The sequence below is a fragment of the Lutra lutra genome, chromosome 7 (assembly GCF_902655055.1).
Source record: "Lutra lutra chromosome 7, mLutLut1.2, whole genome shotgun sequence".
NCBI classification, from domain to species: Eukaryota; Metazoa; Chordata; class Mammalia; order Carnivora; family Mustelidae; genus Lutra; species Lutra lutra.
The window spans coordinates 94,829,793-94,851,240 of record NC_062284.1 but is presented as its reverse complement, the minus strand read 5'-3'; positions in this window follow the sequence as shown (position 1 = coordinate 94,851,240).

The window sequence follows — 21,448 nt, the reverse complement described above, 5'->3', positions numbered from 1 at the left end:
ACAGCCAGCATTGTTGAGGGGTAACTAAATGCCAGAAATTGTGCTATAGAGATGTTGAATGTGTTGCTTCATCTAATCTTATCAACACTGTGAAATAGAGATCGTTATTATCCCCAATTTAGAAATGATGAAACAGGTTCAAGGGGGCTAAGTAATTTTCCAAGATCAGTTATCCTCCAAATGTCAGAGCCAGATTTTTGTTATTGTCTGCTCTGATTCCAAAGACTGTGCCCTGCCCCCATCCTTCATTTATGATGTAGGAAAGAATATTAAGGTTCAAAACCTATGGCCAAGAAAGAATTCTTGAGACATCTTTGGTAAAAAGGGGGTTTTATTGAAGCATGGGCACAGGCCCCACAGGCAGAAAGGACAGCACTGGGGTCATGAGGAGAGGCCCATTATATACTTCCAAATTGGAAAAGGGTTAGGGATAGAGTAAATGTTTAAGGAATTTTGGAAACAAGCTTTCCAGTATCTTGAGGGAGCTAGTTATTGTTGAGAAGAGGTCATTTATTATGTCTGAAAAAAACCTTAACCATGCAGATGTATATTGGTGGGTCATATGGTTGGGGGATGTTTGCCAACATGTAACTTGGGGAGTTAAGAGATAAAGGAAATTTCTAAAGGAATCTGTATATGTTAAAGTAGACCTATAGGATCCTGGGGGATCAGGTGAAGGTTGCCTTTTGCCCTTAGCAAAGTATTAACATTGAGGCAGTTGAGTCCCTAGAGGAATGTCACTCTGCCTGTTTCGAGGACTTGTCAATGGAAATTTAATAATTTCTCTTCTACCTTTGTTTCCCACATCAATTATCAGCAACACTTCCCAAGAGTTGCTATTAAATATATTTGCTAATAAATATATTTGTTGAGAAACTATATCATTTGAATGAAATATTTTGATTTAGTGGAGTTAGTAGAGAAAAAATTATATGGCTAATTAGAAAATACATTTTCTTTAAGAAAAACCTTAATGGACCTTTATTACTGGAAAATTATACCTGAACACTAAAAGCAAATTCCTTCTATACTGTCTTCCCATGGGAATGCTTAACAGGGAGCTCTCATCAGACATATTGCATGGTAGCAATAAAAATAAATAGGGGTGAAATACATAAAATGAACCAGCATGGAGAAGTAGGAAATCCATTTCATTTTCTACCAAAAAATAAATAAATAAATACAAATTCAGCTATATGAATAATACTTAAGAGGTATTTCCTACTGGTGTGGTCTGAGACATCAAATTCTAGATATTGGTGTATTTTTCCCTTACATAGGTAACATCAAACTTGTGCTAAAATTTAGTTCATAGATGTTAATATACATATATTATGATCATAAAATTATTTTGTTTTCAGACTAATACAGATTATGTTTATGTTTTCAGTAATTATCTTTGCATATATTCCCTAGTCTCTCATTAAAAAAAAGCATTTAAATACATTTAAATAAATACAGTCTTTTTTAAATGTCACTTTTCTTGACATTAATAATAATGCTGCCATTTTTATTATTAACATGCTTGTTTTTCCTGAGAAAATTACATTTGCAAAATGCCAGCACATAGTGCACCACAGATCTTCAGTACAACAGATGAAATACTAGAAAGCTAGAGGTATATACAAATAGCACATCGTCAAAAAAAGATTCTGTATAAAAATCTACACACTTGGATCCTTTTTTATTCCTTTAATATGAACTTTTGTTTGACAAAAATTGTTATGAATAAAAATCTATTCATGGGACTTGCTTAAAAGTTTGGGCATTCAGAATTTTACTTAAGTATTAAAGCATAAACCTTCTTCCATTATTGTGATTTAACAGATTCTTTTAGTCATTTCCAATATTTAATTGAGTCATGCTGGGCCCAAAACTGATAGTCTCTGCAGGTAGTTTTCTTCTAGGTTTTGTTTTTTGTTTTTGTTTTATCCTACCTTTCCAACATTGGAGCCATTGTGAGATGTTTGCAGTCCTTACAACATGAAAAAGAGAGGCAGGAAATTTCTCAGCCAAGGCCAAATAAAGATTTCCTAAGTAGGACAATAATCTTTTTCATCCAAAAAATAGAGCACTCCAAACACCAGTAAATAAGCAGCATTTTAGTGCACTCCATTCTCTGCCTGCCTGCCCTATCCATTCGCCTACCATTGGAGGCTATCTGTGATCATCTTTTGTTTTCTTATCTTTCACTTCCATTCTCTTTTATTCGAAGAAAAATATAATGCATTTTTCTGTCACCAACATTTCCTCCTTTAGCAGTCTTAAACCACTGCTTCTCGACACAGTAGTTGAAGATTTACAAATTGAGTTTAATTAATCCCTCTTTGCTGAAATGGAGTAGTGTTAAAATTTTGTTCATGGATTTTTCAATTGCTCTTATCAAACCTTCAGGGTTTAAAGAGACTTGGACTGTGATAGCTTTATAAGAGGGGGGAAGAAAACCTACAATCACATGTCCAGGGAATACAACCTCAGTGTAATATCTTATATAATCACTTCTGCCTCCATTTTATAAGTAAAATCTCTTTTCAAAGAATATAAGGCACTATTTGTTAATTAGTGTCTATAATTTTTCTTCAGTGAAACAATATGGAAACACTATCTGAACAACTTGTGCTTAGAAAATTTTTTTTTCACGTCCTATTTTTAGAAATTATCCAGCCACTGGTTAAAAAAAAAAAAAAAAAAAAAGTCTGGCATGAATCCATAATAATCAGTTCTGGCCAGATCAGGGTTCATATTTTCATAGGACATTATCAAAATTGGCTTTAAAAATGATTGTGATATAATTCTGAGTGATGACTAAAATGTCTAGTAATTATTCTCTCCAGAATGGCTGAGGCAAGTGTATTTAGTCACAAGAGCACACTGTCAGAGTTTGTTTTGGATTTATCTGAATTGACCTAGAACTCATCCTGTGAGTGAAAAAGTGTTGAGATGAATTTCGAACATATTTATGATCTTCAGACTAGCATTTTAAGTGTGATATGGCTTTATCCATACCCTATAGTTTCTACTTTTACTAATAAATATTGACACACACACACACACACACACACATACAAACACAAAGCTTTTAAAATAACCTAAGGAATTGGAAATTTCACATATAAATGTAACTGAGCTGAAATGACCCACTACTGAGTTAATTTATATAAAAAAATATTGAAGATATATAATACCTGGTGCAGAGAAATACCAAAATACCCAAACCTAGAAATGATTAGGCCAAGAATAAAATCAAATGTTAAAATTATCAAATTTTAGCTAAGAGTTGCAATGAGAATCATTAATCTGAAACAATTAGAAAAAAAAGACCATTGCTTTTTCCATGTTTTTTTAAATGCTTAACCAACAAATAATATTTTTCAATCTCTAAACAATATATGATGACATCAATACCATTAAGTTGAATCCCTTCTGTGTTAGTGATATAATTTTTGAATGTAGGTGAGGTTTGGTGGGGTGAGGTCTGGAGCCCAAGGTCATGAAAGAATTCTTAAGACACCTTTGGTACAAAATTGTGGGTTTCTTTTTTTTTTAATTTTATTTATTTATTTGACAGAGGGGGAGTAAGAGAAGGAACACAAGCAGGGGGAGTGGGTGAGGGAGAAACAGGCTTCCCACTGAAGCAAGGAGCCAGATCCCAGGACCTATGGATCATGACCTGAGCTGAAGGCAGATGCTTAATGACTGAGCCACTCAGACCCCAAAATGGTGGTTTTATTACAGCACAGGGACAGGCCCGGTGGGCAGAAAGAGCTACTGCACTGGGGTTGTAAGGGGTGACTGATTATATATTTGGGAGTTGGGGGATGTAAGAAAAGGGAGGCTTTCACAAAAGAATTTTTATATGCTAAAGAGGACCTACAAGATATTGGAGGCCTTGCCATTATCAGGTTAAGGGTTTTTTTCCCTCTCTAGTAAAGCATTAACATTAAGACATTTGGGAGTTTTCAGGAGGAATGTTATACTCTGCCTATCACAAGTCTGACAATGGGCTGCAGGTTATAAGGAAATTTTATTTTATTTACATTACCTTCTACCTTTGTTTCCAAAATCACTGTGGATGGGTGATGTTAGGACTCCAGGAAATTGAGTCTATGGGTCTCTGGTTGTTAGGCTATTGATAAGAATAAAAATTCTTCTTTTCTTGTAAATCACTAAGACATTTGTAAACTGAGGGAAACTCATGTCTTGCTGGACTGTGATCTCTGTTAACCATTTGCTTTCCCTTCCCTCAGCTTTAGGGCAGCCAGGATTACCTGAGGAATGTCATACATATCCCACCAAGGGGTGTGTGTGTGTGTGTGTGTGTGTGTGTGTGTGCGTGAAGGGGGTGTCAGCTTGTGCTTTGTCCTCAGCTTGCCTTCTGCACCCTCATCACTAGAATATTAATAGCAGATTTGGCTATCCATATCCAATCAATCATAGAAATGGTATGTTCTAAGGAGTGGTACTAAGAACTGTTTATATCAGAATTGCCTGGGAACTCTAGATAGATAGATATAGATATAGATATAGATCTATAGATATATATGATCTAAATCTATCTATACCTTTACATCTCTCTAAAAAGAGAGTTCAATAGATCTATGTGACGATATATATAAAAGCTCTCCATATATATATATATGATTTTATATATATAAAATCTAGATCTGTATAGATAGATACCTAGAAATGGATAGAAAGATAGCCAGATAGATAGAAATAGACTCCAGACTTACCTCTTCACACCCCACTACTCTGTCAATTCAAATTATCCCCAGGGAGATTAACAAAGATTCCATGACCTCCTCCTATTCCATTGACATGTAAATTAGAGGAATAGCCAGAACTCTCCTCAATGGTTCTTATTCAGTAGAGCTAAAGTAGATGAGGAATTTGTATTTTTTGTAAGATTTCCCCTGTATCTGTGAAGTACAGCCAAATCTGGAAACCTCCAATCTAGAGTGAATAGAATTTCTCAGAAAATTTTCTATCTTCTTAATTGTATTACTGAGTGTAGAATTTATAATTTTGGTTCCACAAGTAACTAACAAGACATAGTATCAGACATACACTCAAAAATTTAGATATAAAGTCTAAATGTGTTTGCTATATTCAGATTAGTCTTATATAGTTAATTACCGTTGTTGAGGAGGAAAAATTCTCCTCCAACCCTTCTTGATTCTGTGACTGGTCTAACAATTAAAATGACATAAAACAGATTAATAGGAGAAAAACAAGTTTAATAGTATGCATACAGGAGCCCCCTGCCAAAGATATGAAACTCAAAAGGAAGCCAGGCAATCGGACTTACATAATAGGAGTCTGAGCTACAAAGGGGAGAAAGGCAACTCATAGGAAGGTAAGAGGAGGAAATGTTCATAAACAAAAGTTGCCCTGTTAGATAAATTTCCTAGGTGAAAAAGTGATCTCTGGTGATAGCTCTATCCTGGCACAGGCCCCCTTTCCAGTGTAAATTTCCTTTATAATTGAAGATTTTCCCCATAAATAAGGAAATTTATATTGATTTTAGGCAGTTCAGGGGCAGTAAAGAGCTTTTCCTGAGTCTGATGGGTTCTCTTTGCCTTTAGTTGAAAATAATCCTCACACTATAGTGTTATATTTTGGAGAGACTTGTTCTGACTCTTCTGCCATTGATTAAGCACTTTTTATGTAAACCCTATCTATGGTTTAAGTGTAGTTACTCCTATGGCATAGATAAGAAATATGCCCTATTGTCCTATAATTGCTCATTGACGCAGGAAAAAAAAAAAGGATGCTACAAAATGATATACTACTTGGTGCTAGATCTACATATAGCAATCAGAATGCATTTCAAACTAAACAGACATTTGAGAACATTTAGGAGGAGAATAGATTTAGGATGAAGTCACTTTCTTTTAAACACACACATGGAATAGTATTTTTTTTTCATTTCTGTACTTATATGTATCTACATATATGAAAGGCAAGTTTGATAGATATACATTAAATTCATAAGAGTATGAAAAATATAGCAGTGAGGTTAGTAGAAGTAAAAATAAAGAGGTGAAATAAATAAATAAGTAAAAATAATAAAAAGAATAAATAAAGGGGTTTGGACAGACAGATATTAGCATATCACGAAACAGAATAAATTTAAGTCTGGAATGTGGATTTAAAATGCTAGAAAACAACATCTATAATATGAAAACACAAAGGCTTTGTTTCTCCTATCATAATACCTGTTGATACTAGGTCTACAGATCTTAGTCATTTCATGCAGTAAGTACTATAGTATGTAACATGTAAATTTTGAAAGAAATAAAAATAAAATGTAATTTTTACAACTAGCATCGAGAGCTCCACTCGAGGTAAGAATTTCCTTTATTTAGAAAATATCTTGGGGTGCCTGGATGGCTCAGTTGGTTAAGCACCTGCCTTCAGCTCAGGTCATGATCCCAGGGTCCTGGGATTGAGTCCGGCGTCAGGCTCCCAGCCTGCTTCTCCCTCTGCCTGCCACCCCCCCTTCTTGTGTTCTCTCTCTCTATCTCTCTGACAAATAAAAAAATAAAATAAAATAAAATCTTAAAAAAAATAGAAAGTATCTTGATAGGCCACTCTAAGTGAGAATTGTATGTCTCAAGAACCTGATATGAACAGTAAAGCTAAGAATAGGAAATTGATTCTACATAAAAGGTTAGCAAGAAACATACAGTGCTTGTAACAGGGCACAGCCAAAACTTGGATCCTGGAGATAATGGTGCCTGGGAGAAATGCCATCAGGGTACCCAACACAGTTGCTTTATGACAAGAAAATTTAACATTCAATTTCAAGTTTGTGGTGTGTCAACACAAACACCTAACTTGCTCTGAAAATTTGGAGGCAAATTTAGCTTAAAGTTTGTGGTATTTAAAAAATAAATTGGGCCAATTTTCAGCACAGAGTAAAGAACTTCCACAAATGGAACTAATTCTAAAAGAGCAGGGCTAGGAAAAAAGGCGGTTAGGAGAAATGTAAGTGTATCTCCTTTCCATTCCCCCACACACCTCTACCCTCCCCTTCAATTATCCCTGAAGAGGCTCCAGGACCTCCCCCTACCCAGCTCACACGAAAAAGATAGGAATGACCAATACTTTGTAATTCTGTAATAATTTTTCACACATGTTATCTCATGTGATTCTCACATAAGCAAATCACAGATTGGAAAATTATAGTTCAGATACATAAATGGCTAGACAATGTTTGCATTTTTAGGTAGGTGTAAGCAAAAGCTAAGCAATTTAACACAAGTCAATTTAACACAAGTCCCTAACTTACAGCCCCATTTTCCCTTAGCTACACTAATCATCTCCAAACATTGTCAATGAAGAAATAAATACCAACTTCAAAATAAAACTTTAGATACTCTATCTTAAATCAGAGTGTGTTATCAAGCTTCTTAAGAATTTATTTTTAAAAACAAGGTAGAATTATCTTCCTGATCTCTGAGCATATTTTAGAGGTTGTTTTGTTCTTTGTTCCTCCAATTGCAAAATTCCGTGAAATGCACGATGGTTCTGCTTCTACAATAGGCTCTGGTAAAGTCACAGCACAGACCCAATATGCATGGACATTACATGACATGAATACAAAAATACTCCTCAGAGGCTGAAATTGAACAAATATACAGTATAACAAGGACTATATTCATGTTTTAAATCCATACAGGTAAAATCAGATAAAATAAATGCCTTGCAAGTATATGTCAATCCATAAAACAGACTTATCAAATTAATTGAATCTAAGTTTGACTAAATTAACAGGTCAATTTGATCAAAAATGGTTATTAGTTGCATACATAGATGCAATCTAAGTGACAGTTAATTTTATCAAATCCTAATATACCCTCAAAGTCTTATTACCTATGTCCATCAAGAGCCTGGAATTTAAAATCTGAAGGACATAACATTTTTTCACAGAACCTACAGAACCTCTTGTGAGAGGAAAGAGTAAGAAGTATATGACATCTAGTGGTAGTTGCTGCCGTAACAGCTTGGAGTCCGAATTTGTTACTCAGAAATTTGCTTTGTTTTTAATGCAATTCTATACAGGTAGTTTTGAGCTGCTTATTTACAATTTTTTTAATTCATTACTGCAATTATAGATTCATGACACATGAGAGTCATATTACCTTTTTATGCAACTTTAGTCATTTGGCAGTTCGGCCCCATATCTTAAAAGAATGCATGCTGTTTCCCCAAACACACCTTTCCCTTCGATCATTTTCTTTAAATACATTCCTTCTAAACATACAGCAAAGAATCACCATATCACTCATGTTATAAAATAAAATTTTTTCACATTTGAATTAATGTGTTGAAAATTATTTCAAAGGTACTATATTAAAATTCAAATCTTATTATTTAATTTTAGGTGCAAGCTATTCTATTTAAACGAATAAAGAAGAACCACACTCTCATTAATTAGAGCTCTTATTTTCAAGTCAACCAACACATTTGTGAAAAGCTTAAATGTACAAAGAGGCTTGGGGAAGAACATGAAATGATGTACATAAAGAATAATAATAATAACAGCAACGGCCAATATTTATTATGAGCATAAATCTCCAGGTAAGTGAGAAAAGTGATCTTCTTATATCATTTCATTAAATGCTAATAAAAACTCTTCTTTTTCAGAAAACATTGAGGTTTAAAAGTTTAGGCAACTTGTCCATGGCTAAACACCTAGGGAGTACTAAGAAATTGTCTGACTCTAGGGCCAAATTTGCAACCACTATGTTGCTGTTGAATGTGTAGTTTCAAACCCAATTTCACTCATTCATTCTTTCCTTAATTTGTTCAACAATATCAAGGGTTTAGAGTGTGCCTAGAACTCTTCTATATGCAGGGAACATATTAGTAAAATGCTATTTAAGCAGAAATTTGGTGGGAATTAGGAACAAGCCCTCCTAATCTGAGAAAGACACAGCGAGAGAGAGAACACAAGCAGTGGGAGAGGGAGAGGGAGAAGCGGTCTTCCCAACAAGCAGGGAGCCCAATGCAGGGCTCAATCCCAGGACCCTGAGATCATAACCTGAGCTGAAGGCTCAGGCTTAAGGGACTGAGCCACCCAGGCAGCCCAAGGAGCAATGTTTATAAACAATAACAGTAGCAACAAAGCATAGTAAAAGAGGAAGGGAAAAAAGTGACAATTGAGGGGCGCCTGGGTGGCTCAGTGGGTTAAAGCCTCTGCTTTCAGCTCAGGTCATGATCCCAGGATCCTGGGATCCAGCCCCACATCGGGCTCTCTGCTCAGCAGGGAGCCTGCTTCCTCCTCTCTCTCTGCCTGACTCTCTGCCTAGTTGTGATTTCTCTCTGTCAAATAAATAAAATATTTTTTTTAAAAAAAGTGACAATTGAGAGATAGAGGGATTTAGGTGGGACCTAAAGTAAGAGAGCAAAGAGGAAAATCTCTCAGTATATATTCCTTCAAACACTCCTGTGGTTTAAGTACCCTGGCACCAGTGACACGATGGCATATTTTTGCAAGGTAGCCTTCACATGGTTTATTAGAAATTTTAGGAAGTATTCAAAAAATGCTGCCTGAATTCCAAAAATATTCCCTTTCACTTATCTGGTTCCTCTATGTGATATCTTCACATACTTTATGGTTGGGCACTGTATGTTTTTTCTTCCTCAATGGAACTCTGTTCAAAGGGAGTATTTTTCTTTTTTTTTTTTTTAAAGATTTTATTTATTTGACAGAGAGAGAGATCACAAGTAGGCAGAGAGGGAGAGAGAGGAGGAAGCAGGCTCCCTTCCAAGCAGAGAACCCGATGCGGGACTCGATCCCATGACCCTGAGATCATGACCTGAGCCGAAGGCAGAGGCTTAACCCACTGAGCCACCCAGGGGTCCCTCAAAGGGAGTTTTTTTACAAAGGTAGAGGGTGATAATAATTCAAGTCAATGCAAATGTGTGTGTTTGAGCTGATAAGGATTAAAAGACAATCTGCAGTCATAGAAGACATCCTTTAAGCAAACTGATGACATCTTTCTCTTCCTTTGACTGTGTACTTTATTGCCTATTGATAAAAAATGGGTTAGAAGATGAGCAGATAGAAGAAAAAGACATATTGAAACTATCTTTTATGGGCACTTATTCAACAACTAATTAGACTTGGATGAAAGTTATTTCTTTCAACTTGCTAAATATGTTTCCCTACTGGGGTTAAGAATTCCAGTTAACAACTCTATTTATAGCTGATAGAAAGTGTTCAAAGGGCTGCATCAGCTTGCCCCAGTCTATGTGATTCTGCAGATAAATCACCATGAGTAAAGTCGTGCAATCTTAAAATGATCTATCACAACTGAAAATCAATATATCAAGCACATAAAATAGTGTAGGATAATTCACTTCCAAGTAATAAATTACACATGCATATCAATGCCACATGTAATGCAATGCCTCATAAAAAATAAGCTTAAAATTCTTAAAATATATGATTAATGAAACTAGCACAGCCTGAAAAATATATATTATACTGCTTACACTAACCAATATATTATACTCAGAGTTTTATGCTTCTGAGAAATGGCATTTACATATACAATATCAACAGTGCAGATAAATCAGGATTTCTTGCACTAAGTCCAATTCTTTGGGTAGTGATTCATGTTTCACTTTTTAAAATGGTGATTTACACTAATGTATTTCTCATAAAATATTTAATACTGCCTACAATTATTGCCAAAACTATGTTCTAACCCTCTCTATCAGGTTACCCACAGAAATGCTTCCCAAAGCAATAATAAATTTGTGAACTTTGCTATTTTACAATAAAGTGACAATATTTCAAACACAGAAAAGTCTTGGACTACAAACAGGAACCTCCTCCTTGGCCTATCCATCTGCTGCAGATATCCATAGCTAATTATGTGTGGGTAGCTGAGAATTCACTTGTTTAATGTGATCTCAGATCTGTTCTGTTTGACAGTCTGCAATGACCACTGCATGTATGAATGTAACCAAAAACACCGTTTTGAGACATTCTTATTAGAGAGTACTGACAATGCTGAAGTTCAAATGAATCCCCTCCTACCAGAAAAAAGTGGTGATTAATAAATCCCCCCACCATTTTGTGTCCCAGGAGACAGTTTACTACAACGAATCACTCTTGCCCATATGACTGAGGTTAGACTGACAGGCGTTCCCCTTGTGTATCTTCAGCAAGGCCAGACATGGGCTCTTCAAATTCCCATTCTTTGTTTCATGAATGGATAGCTGAACTGTTTGTCCCCACTGACCAATCTGGAAAAATGCTTACTAATTTAAATTGATCAAACTTTAGTTGGACTTCTCTGCTTCCCACAGGTCCCTAAGTTTGGTTCATCCTAGAGCATGAGCAAGCATTGGAAGACTGAATGACCTGCTCTTAACCGCTCCCCCTGAGAATCAGCTGACCACAGGGACTTTGCTGCTCAACTGACCAACCACGCCATCTCCTCGTCCTACTCCCCAATGCCCAGTTATCCCTTGCTTGTTCCTCCCTATGAAAGAAAAGCCTCTTCTGCCCGGCCACGAAGACACTGAAAGTTCTTACGAGTGGGAGTGTTCTCTCTATTGCAATAGTTCTCTCCCTATTGCTATAGTCTTTTAGAATAATGTCACTCCTCACCAAAGTCAGGATTTGTCTTTTTATTTGATGGCACCAAAAAATATAGAGAATAGGTGGCTCATTCAGGTAAGCCTCTGCCTTAGGCTCAGGTCATGATCCCAGGGTCCTGGGATTGAGTCCCCTGTCAGGCTCTCTGATCAGTGGGGAGTCTGTTTCTCCCTCTGTCCCTTCCCCTACTCATGCTTTCTCTCTTGCCTTCTCGCTCTCTCTCTCAAATAAATACAATCTTAAAAGAATATATAGAGAATAAACTATGGCTACTGAGCTGAGCATTTTCTCTTAAATTCTCATTTCTGCATTAGGACATTAGTTCTTTTGCCTTAATAACAGCTTTATTCACATATAATTCATATATCATAAAATTTATCCTTATTTTTTTATTTCATTATTATTATTTTTAAAGACTTTATTTATTTATTTGAAAGTGAGAATGAGCAGGGCAGGGAGGAGCAGAGGGGGAGGGAAAAGCAGGCTCCCTGGGATCATGACCCGAGCCAGGGCAGATGCCTTAAAGACTGAGCCACCCAGGTGCCCTATTTTATTTTATTTTTTAACTAAGCTCTATGCCCAACATGAGGCTTGAACTCACGACCACAAGATCAAGAATTGCATGCAGTACCGATTGAGCCAGCCAAGCATCCCCAAATTTATCCTTTTAAAGTGTATAGTTCACTAGTTTTTAGTATATTCTGCAGTTGTAAAAGTATTGTAGGATATTGTATTTTGATCTGTGAGTAAAGTAGTAAGCCAGTGTTTCATTTGTCTTTAAAAATCTTGCATAAAATTTTTTATGTAAATGTAATTTCTACACTCATTTCCACATTTCTTAGGATTGGAATTTTTACCACAAACATATCTATAACTATAATGTCAGTGCCTCTTTTTTATTGTTATTTTCCAACTTAGGTTCAAAACATTTTGGTTCCATTCATGCCTTTTCCTACGAATACCAATACATACACTTCAGGCACTTTGCTAAACTTTATTTAAAGGAAAAATGTAAGTCTCTCTGAGATTCAGCCAACAGGGCACACTGATCACTGATCCAGTGGAGGGTGGTGGGATTGATCAGAGAGGCTTTCCTGATAGAAAAAGTTTGGTTTAACCTCCAGTTAACTTGGTCAGTAGCAAGGTGACGAGTGGTCTAGGAAGAATTTCCATGAGTAGGAAATAGCAAATGCCCATGGGGCAGAATGAAGTTGAGAGGTCTGGGCCAGCTAGAGTTATAAGCCAGTGTGGTTTGTGGTGAGTGGGAAGAGAGGCATTCATAACACACAGAACTGCAGTATGCTGAGTATTGGGGGTTTTATCCCAAGAACAAAAGGAAGCCATTGAACAGTTGTATTCAGGACATGGCATGATGAGATCTGCATTTTAAACAGATCACTCTGGCTGAGGAGAGACTGGGGCAGGAGGTGGGGGGTGGGGAGTGTGTTGCTACAAGGACAACAAGGTAAGGCTACATTTTCAGTCCAGTAATCTGAGTCACAGTTGTTTTTTTTTGTTTGTTTTTAATCAAAACTATATCATATAATCTTCTTGTTATTTATGGTTTTCATCAGAGATAAACAGTATCACAATATGACATTCTCAGACTTCAGTTTTGGCAATCCAGATTTAAAAGGCACTATATTTGCCCGTTGGCAGAAAAGCCTTTCCCAGAATTTCTGTGCGTTGGACTAATTTGGCAAGTTCCATGGCAGACCATCTGTGCAAAAATTCTCTGCTTTTTCTAGCACATTTAGCTCTGTGGTTCTGTTAGGAATAGCCTCAAAATGGTTTCATTGCTTCATTTCAGTTTCAAGTAGAGGCAAAAATTTAAGAGCTTCTTAAAAGATTTTATGCTGAGTTATTTTTTTATTTTTACTCCTTTATTTTTCTATCAGTATAATTTCTGAAGTAGGTGGTGCTAATTACTGGCTGATATCTGTTGAACACATGATTTCTAAACTTCAACTTCTTTTAAGGTTTCCCACATTAATAATTAAGTTAATAATTCTAGGCTAGGCCTTCCTTATTTTTTCCTGCCTCTTTCTATATGTATAAAGTATAGTGAATCAGTATATTTCATAGTTACTCATGATAAATATTTACCTACATGTTTATAATAAGTCACTGTAGACTCAGATCTTCTGGTTAAGCACCAGATTCTTGATTTCAGCTCAGATTAGGATCTCTAGGTCCTGAGATGGAGCCCTGGGTCAGGCTCCTGCTGAGCACAGAGCCTGCTAGAGGTTCTCTCTCCCTCTCCCTCCATCCCTCCCCACCCCAGTTCCTATGCATAGAGGGAGGGGAGCACTCTTTCTCTGTCTTAAAAACAAAACCGCCCTGAGATTTGATTTCCAAAACATAAACAAATCATTTTATCAGATTTAATCTGGGGAGCGGTTGGGGTCAAGGACTTTGAACTTGAACAGACCACCCTTAGAAAACTTACTCACTTGTTCAGAAAGCAGTGATCTTGATCAAATAATTTAACCAGTCAGTTTGGGCATCTACAAAATGGGAATGAGAAAATAATAAAACTAGGTATGTAAGGATTAAAGTGGATAACAGATATGAAATTCTCAGTGCAGTATTTGGAACATAACAATTGCTTATAAATGGTAGCTCTTATTATTGTATTTAACTTTCCAAAATAGAATTAAAATTTTCCTGATGTATATGGTACTTTAAGATTTTTCCTTTTAGGGGCACCTGGGTGGCGCAGTTGTTAAGCATCTGCCTTCGGCTCAAGTCATGATCTCAGGGTCCTGGATCTAGCCCCTCATAGGTCTCCCTGCTCAGTGGGGAGTCTGCTTCCCCCTCTCTGCCTGCCTCTCTTCCTACTTGTGATCTCTCCCTCTCTGTGCAAATAAATAAATAAAATTTTTAAGAAAGATTTTTTCCTTTTATAAATAATTTTCTCAAAAACAACCATTTAAAAGAGTAGAGTTCCCATCCAACTATTTATGACAAGAAATAGATAAATAGATATCAGTCATTGCCGAGCTTTTTTTTTTTTTAAAGATTTTATTTATTTATTTGACAGAGAGAAATCACAAGCAGGCAGAGAGGCAGGCAGAGAGAGAGGAGGAAGCAGGCTCCCTGCTGAGCAGAAAGCCCGATGCGGGGCTTGAACCCAGGACTTGGGATCATGACCTGAGCCGAAGGCAGCGGCTTAACCCACTGAGCCACCCAGGCGCCCCGCCGAGCTACTGTTTTAAGGCCCAAGATACTTCACGTAACATACATATCATATACATATGTGCATACAATGTATATATATATAGAATGTATATATATGTGCAATGTACAGTATACATATATGTACAATGTATAATATGTATGTAATATATACATATATTACACATACAGACATACTATAAAGTTATATATAAGATATATTTTGTAAAATATGTTCATGTAAAGGTCAAATGCTATACACACACACACACACACACACACACACACACACATAGAATTTAATTTTTGCTGTTTGGAAACCTCCATGGTACACAAACCATTATTCAGATCTCCTAAGTCACCCCACACATTCATTCCCTCTCTCAATAATATCATCAACTCTTTCTTCATAATATCCTTAAGTCCTTCCCTTTTCTCCACAAGCCATTTCTCATCACAGACCATCCTTCTTTCCTATGTTCTCTGAGAAAGTTTTAGAGCAAATTTTGTTCAAGTCAATCCTGTATTTTGTAGTAGTTACCTCCTTAGCCTTTAACCTCCACCCTACCTCCACTTCTCTTTCAGTGGGATTTATTCAATTTATTCTCTCTCTCCTCAGATATTTCATCTCATGCGTAGTGGGAGATGCCATTTCATCTCTTTCCTAAAATAAATTTATATTTTTAAAGATTTATTTATTTTTTAGAGAGTGAGAGAGCATGCAAGCTGGGGAAGGGGCAGAGAGAGCGGGAGAGAGAGAATCCTCAAGCAGAATCCCCACTGAGCACGGAGCCAAACATTCGGCTCAATCCCAGTACCCTGAGATCATGACCTGAGCTAAAACCAAGAGTCAGTCACTCAGCCAGCTGAGCCACCTAGGTTCCCCATCTTCCCTAAAATTATTTAAATAAAAAAGTTTTCTAACTTAAAAAAGTGTTTTTTCCTTCATTTACATGGAAAATTCCTATATAACAAGTGCTACTTAATCTATGAAGACTCCTAAATCCATTAGAGGGAGTTAAAAACTATGTTCTCTGTGCTTTCAAAACATTGTGTGCATGTTTTTTATCCTCTGATTCTTCTCTGCACTCAAAATGCAAACATTTTATTGACAGACTGTGCCCCGAAGCATTTCATATCTTTGTCTCTCCCCACTCCACTTTATGTTTAATTAATCCAGCATTGTGATCCACCCCAGTGTATGGGGTCTTAAATTTCCTTTCATTTGAGATTAGATGACATTTTCACAGAAATGATCATATTTTTAGTTATATGAATTGCATATGGATGTCTGTATGTTTTCTTCCATCCCACTGATCAGAACTCCTTAGCCACACCAATCACATGTTTTGTTCTGGACCTCACAGAAGGAAATTAGACTATTAATGGCTATTAACAATGTGCATTTTAATGGTTTTTGATGTGGATATATATGTATTTCTTTTTCCTTTTGAAAATATGAGATCTTTGAGGCCATTTAAACATGGAGTAAATATTCAGTTCCAAATTCTGTTCTTTTTCTGCTCCTACTATTCTCTCTTCTACAATAATATCATCCCTACATTTGGTTTCAATTACCTCCTGTATGCAGATGCCTTAGTTCTTAGTTTGTTAAGGCTGCATAACATAACACCAGACTGGGTAGCTTACAAACAGCAGAATTTACTTCTCATGGTTCTAGAGCCTAGAAAGTCCAAGATCAAGGTACTCGCATGGTCACATTCTGGTGAAGGCCCTCTTCCTGGTTCAAAGCACTTTTTCACTGTGTCCTCACATGGTAGAATGGGCTAGGAATCCCTCTGGAGCCTTTTTTATGTGGCAGTAATCTCATTCATGAGGGCTCCACTCTCATGGTTTAAACACTTGCCAAAGGACCCACCTCCTAATACCATCACCTTTGGGGCTTGAGATTTCAACATATGAATGTTGAGAAGACATAAACATTTAGACAATAGTAACAGATGACTCACAAATCAGTATTTCCAATTCAGACTTCTAATATATGAACTCTAGATCAACTAAGGGGTATTTCTTGGTATCTCCCTGGAATATACCTCCGCTGGGATATATTTTCAATCTAACTTCTCTATAACTAAATTCTTGAACAGCATCCAAACTCTTTACCATACTTGATCTTCTCTCAGTGTTTACTACTTTAATTCATGGTATATGATTCTGCTAGTTAAGTATGCTTGTGGGGTCATACTTCATTCCCATATGTATCCATCACCAAGTTCTATGGATTTCTCTTCCTAAAAATATCTTGAATATGTCCATTTCTCTCTACCTCCTGTACCAGTATCTTAAAATAAGTAACCCTTCTCTTTCCTTGGGGTTTCCTTCTTAATTTTTGTGGCCACTTCTAGTCTGGACTCTTGTAATAAGCTCTCCAGAATTATCTTGTAGCCAAGACCATCTTCACAAAGCACAAATCCAATGAATTCACCTTTTCAATTAAAATATCTCAATGGGTTACCCTTTTCTTAAAATTAAGTCATTGATCCATACTTTGTTCTATAAATTTCAGAAAGTTGTGGCTCATTCTTCTCTAGGCACACTGGCCTTCTTTGACTCATCTTACTTGCTCTGCTCTTAATATGTCTTCACATTTGCATGGGATTTACTTTGCTTGGAATGTTCAGCCTTATGTCTAACACAACTACTTTCCCCTTATTAATTACTAGGCATCAATTGTATTTTTGGTCTTGTGTCATATGCTTTGGAAAGAACATCCTGATGTCTTTGATGAGGTCAAACCCCTCTTATATATTCTCTTTTTGACCCAGATAGCTCTCCTTTATAGCACTTGTCCAAATTGTATTTTTACATATTGGAATGATGTTTTTCCTAATCATTTGATTTCCAGTGCCAAGCACGGTTCTAAGCAAATATTAGGTACTTAAATCATATTTTTTTGATGGATGAACGAGGAAGGAATCAACACACCAAATTTATGTTTTAGTCCTAGTGCTTTCTACAGTACTGTGAACATAGTAGTTTCAGATATTGCCTATTGATTAAATTACAAGGGAGAAAAGGATAAAAAATTAAAAGAAGTATCTCATAATAGGGTTAACATCTTTCATAAAAATGTTCGCTCTAAAAAGTTTAATTACTACATGTGTAACTTGCTTAAAGGCAACATTAATGATATACTTATGAAAAATAATTTTAACTTTTCTTGAAATAGTTAATAGAATTTTAAGAGCTTAGGAAAATAAGATTTTGTGTTTCTTACCCAGTATAATATTTTTTTTAAAGATTTTTATTTATTTATTTGACAGATCACAAGTAGGCAGAGAGGCAGGCAGTGAGAGAGAGGAGGAAGCAGGCTCCCCACTGATCAGAGAGCCCGATGCGGGGCTCGATCCCAGGACCCTGGGATCATGACCTGAGCCAAAGGCAGAGGCTTTAACCCACTGAGCCACCCAGGTGCCCCACCCAGTATAATATTTTTTAATGGAAAAGTTAACATTTTAAGATATAGTTCAACTATCATCTCATTTACAATTCTTCTTGATTCCTACTGGGGAGTTGGATGCTATTAACACTGTGCTTTTGTTTATGTCGTTAAATTGTCTACCTTTAACATCATAAAACTGTAAATAAGAGCTACAGAAAGACAGGCTGAATGAGAGAGTATACCAACTAAAGTTTATTAACCAATAAAACTGAAGAATAAAAACTAGATGTCGTTAGAAGTCAAAGAACAAAAACATAATCTCAGCCATTCTTATGGGCTCATTATTCAATTGTTGCTCAATAAATGTTGTCCTCATCTGTCACACAGTCTCTGTTAATATCTGGTAGTATCACTGAGCTACCAATTTTACTGAATCGTTTATCACTGTTTTGTAAAATCAGGGGAAATAAGGTCAGAAGAAATAAAATGGTACCTATTAATTTTTACATGGAGTTTTGTCACATGGACAATTTAATACATTATATTCTTCGAGTTAGAAGACACTCCAAAGGTCTCACCTGAGTAACTGATAAACCTTAACCATCCTGTAAAAAAAAATACACTTTTATCTTCTAATATATTTTGTTATTAAAGAGATGGGACTAAATTAAGCTTTATTAATGGACTGCTGGGCACAACTTCAAGATCAGTTCTCAAGTTTATTTAAAAGTAATTTAATTAATGTAAAAATTCATATATCTTGTAGTGGTGAATTGTGTTGATTTTGATTGGTTAACTTTGTCTATATTTAAAGCAAGACATCAGTGGCATTTGCTTTGCCTCACCTGGAAATTGACTTAAGGCACAGCCTGCTGGTTTTCAGTGAAACAGAGGTAATTGCTTGCTAAATGAGCTTTAGAGCCATGCTACATCTTGATTAAATGCTCTCTTTTTCCCTTTTGTAACATTGCTCATTAACTAATATAGTCCTTAATAAAGAATTTTGTGTTAGAAATAATGTGATTTTACTTTGCTTAATACAATCATCTGAAGTTTTATTTAATGATTTAAGAATTAAGTTAAAGTATTTACAGACAAGAACTATAAGCACATTTTTCATGTTTTCAGGAGAAGAAAATGTGATATTATTAGCATGTTTCTTAACACAAGTATTACTTTGAAAACATAATGTAGGTTTCAAAAAATACTGTATGAAGGAAATATACTCTTAGAAAGAAAACTCCCAAGCACATATTGTAGTTATAACTCTGTTCATGTCTGTATAATGAATTTATCAGACAGCTTTCATTTCTGAAAAGTTTATCTATCTCATGTGAGTAATTAAAACCTGGAATTATATTCTACTTTCTAGGAAAACATAAAGAATAATATAACTATTGTTTGGCTGTAATGGGCCCAAAGCAAAGTGATAAAAACAACCACAGAGACTCTGAGTAAAATTCATGGCAAAATTATGAACATTAGGAGCTGAGTGGCCTATTTTTCCCACTATATAAATACTGACATGTGGTTTTATCAGGAATGATTAAAGTTTCCTTTCTTCTAATATATGATGGCCTCTTATTCTAGTTTAGAATTATATTCACATATAGGTAAAACTCAATTCCTAAAATTCCTAAAAATGTGATATCTATTTTTTTTTCTTTAAAGATTTTATTTATTTATCTGACAGAGAGAGATCACAAGCAGGCAGAGAGGCAGGCAGAGAGAGAGGAGGAAGCAGGCTCCCCGGTGAGCAGAGAGCCTGATACGGGGCTCGATCCCAGGACCCTGAGATCATGACCTGAGCCGAAGGCAGAGGCTTAACCCACTGAGACACCCAGGCGCCCCAAAATGTGATATCTAAATGGCCTTCAGACAGGTTTTTTTTTTTTATTTTTTCTTTTCTTTTTTTTTTTTTTGCATTGACCATTGCATGAAATTAGGCATGTGTTCAGAGAAAGAGCTCCCCAATCTTGGAATTGAAACATTTGGGGGAAGGTGGAACCAGCCTCTCAATATGTTGGTCAGTATAGCGGATCAACAGTGTTGTGACTGGAAGTAGCCTCCACCCCTGTCTCCTGGTTTGCATTTTTTGTTTCGTTGAAATTTTGTAAATGTTCTTTCAATTTTCAGTGACTATTCTTTTGTTCAGGCTGGAAAAGTCAGAAATGTTCACTTTGTTTTCCAATTCCTATAATATACTCTGTTCCTGTAGGAGAAGAACATTTTTTTCTCTATTCTGAGAGGTTCTTTTGGTTAGCCTATTAATTAAATCGATGTAAGACAGATTAACAAGAGAAAAACTAATTTACTTACATATTTACAGAAGCCCCATAAAAATATGAGACCCAAGGACAAGTCACTTAGTTGGGGTTTATATGCCATTCTAAGAAGTGGGATAGGGGCCTGGGGATTCAAAGGGGAGGAGCATATTTCACAGGAAAATAAGAAGAGCTAATATTTCATAATTACATGCATGCCCTGCTATACAGATAGGTTTTTCAGATAAACAGTTATCTTTGTTAATAGCTCTCTCTTTGGGCCACCCTCTCTATCCAAACTATTTTAGGTAATTAAGGGAGAGGTGAAAGTTTTTCTTTAGTTGGCTCAGTTGCTTACAGCTCAAAATAATCCATGTACATGTGAAGGTGGCATATTTGGGGGTCATGTATTTTGCTCTCCCTCATTCCCTATATGTCTGTTTTGGTCAAGGATTATAATGTTAAATACAGTTGCACTGAGGTTTCATTCATGACAGAAGTTCTAACAAAAATCCATACTAGATATCATGTAATCTAAGAGAAGGAAAAGACTTGCATTTTACTTTAATAATTCTTTCCATATATAAGTTTAAAAAGACTTAGTTTAGTGCAATCATCCAATGGTAAGTGGTATCTTTTAGTTGTATAACAACAAATTTGTCTTTATATAAAATGCATCCATATTCAAAGTGCATGGAATGCAGTGTACTAACATAAAATAAAGAAGTTTGATTTAAATGACATTATCTGGCTTCTTTAGATATTAACCAGTTGGATGACCTTTACAACACACATTTGTAAGTATATAAAATGTAGAATTAGTTTATAGAACAGTATTAAAGGTATTTAAAAATATATGCTTTGGGAAAGAATCAGTCTCATGTGCACAAACACACCTTAGAGCTATGAAGCATAATGTCACAGAATTAGATAATAAAAGCAAGCTGCTTTTCTGGACCTTTGAGAGAGCTGTATTTCAATCTC